Consider the following 2,131-nt stretch of genomic DNA (forward strand, 5'->3'; position numbering starts at 1 on the left):
TTTTAGTAACCATCCCAAGCGGTTTCAAGGACTCGGTAAGATAAGAAAGGGCTTCTGTGGCCCTGAGAACATGGTGACCTAAGACAGGGATGCAATAAATATGGACGTTGTCTGATGAACAGAGGGTAGCAGGAAGTTTTAATGTTTTAATGTCTAATTAAATTATGTTTAGTTAGTTTTAATGTCTAATTAAGCAGTTAGAATGTTTTTCCAACATGAAAAGTGAGCCAAAGGAGGGATGGAGAAGATGAAGATTGAGGAAGAACTCTTACTCAGGATGAGGACCACCAGAGGGCACGACTACGCAGGCCCAAAAGCTCGTTATAATATGTAAATGAATTCTCAGAAATGTAATGAACATGCTAATGTTTTCTTGGAACTACACTGAATATGTAGACCTGTTGTGTATCAATTTGGCTTGACGACAGCATGCGGGGTGCACAAAGGGAGGAGCGATCCCCTGTGCTCCTGGCGCCACAATAAAGAATGCCTGCTTTCCGAAACTTTAAATTGAGTCTTGGGAAGTTTTATCGGCCGGTTTGCGGTAACATATTTATACATAAAAGATTCTCATAATTCCACCTACCTAATCCATAACTCCACCTGGGCTGACATATTCATTAGGATGACCGAATAGCTCCTTTTCACACACGCATATTAAATTTTGCAGCATCAGTAAAACACTTCTGCGCAGGCGTGAGCTCCTCGGTGGCCGTTTGGGTAGGGATACCCTTCCTCAGGTATGGAGCCATCTCAGGACAGTAAGAGTCTACTGTAAGTTTGCCAGCTTTCTTGAGGATGGTGTTCCTTGAAGTAGCCCCAGCTCTGTCCTGACTGGTCCAGGGGTACACTGACATCTGAGAGAACCCTGAAGTGATGAACTGATTCCAGCCACCTCCTCACTATCAGCTCGGTGACTATTTTCTCACACACTGAGGTTAGAAGCAAACATTTAATTAGCACATGGTTATAAACAAAGCAGAGGCCTGTCTTTGGCCCCGGGGGTGCCCCTGAGAGGGCTGGAGAAGCCCCGGGGTTCCCTGGAGGGTAGCGGGGCCCTGCCCGCGCCCGGGCAAGCCCGGCAGCCGTGTCCATGCTCATGTCCCGTGTTTTTTTTTTTTATTTTTCCTCTGCTAGCGGCTCTAGGCCGAGACGCCCGCACGCAGACAGGCCAAAAGCCTGGCAGGAGGACGGCCGGCCGTGCCGTGAGCGGAGCGGGACGGGGCTCCCCTCAGGCAATGCCGGGCCCGTGGAGCATTCTGGGAAACGTAGTCTCCCTGGGGCGGCCATCTTGTGCGCGGCCTCAGGCCCGGCCGCGCGGCTCCCGTGCCAGCCCCCACCGGATGAAGGGGGCGGTGGGATCTCCCGGGGGAGCGGGCGCTGTTTCCCGTCCCCTGTCGGGATCGGGTGCGTGGGCAGCGGGACGGCAGCGGAGACCCTCCCGCCATGGCGGCGCCCGCGCCGCCATCTCCGTCTCGACCTCCCTCCCGTCATACACCGCGCGTCCGCGCCTGTTCCGGTCAAGAGCTGCGCGCTGATTGGCTCCTCGGGTGTCCTACCCGGAAGCGGGCGCCGCGGCAGGAGATTTGAACGGCAACGGCCGCGCTGGGAAGCGGCTGCCGCGCCGGTGAGTGCACCTTCTGTGCCCCGCTCCCCCGCAGCCCGACAGCGGAGGGACCGGCTGGCCCCTCGCCGGTCCGCTGGCGGCAGGGCTCTGGGGAGGCCGGAGGCGCTGGGTGCTTCTCGCCAGTCCGCGCAGGCGGGCCCGTGAAAGGAGGCTGTTGCCGCGGCGTCTCCTTGGGTCTCGTTCTTTGCCCCGCAGAGGAGACTGCCGGGGCGGGCGTGATTGCCCCTTCGCTAGCGCAGTCGCCCACTCTCGCTGGCCAGAGCCCCCGAGAGACGGTAGCCGCCTCTTCCCGTGGCCTGCGGGCTCTCGGGCTGACCCGTTTGGTGGATTTTACTGCTGGCTGCGTAGCACTGGGCCATGAGAGCAGGTCGCTTACCCCCCGCCGAGCTGCAGTAAACGTGTTTTCTGTTCCTAGAGCCCGCTCAGCCTGGAAAGCCCAAAGGCTGGCTACCATTTCTCCTTGCAGGGTCTGAGAAGAATTGCCAGGTCCCCGGCCCTCCCAGG

Source organism: Numenius arquata, chromosome Z (genome assembly GCF_964106895.1).
Source record: "Numenius arquata chromosome Z, bNumArq3.hap1.1, whole genome shotgun sequence".
Classification (NCBI taxonomy): Eukaryota; Metazoa; Chordata; class Aves; order Charadriiformes; family Scolopacidae; genus Numenius; species Numenius arquata.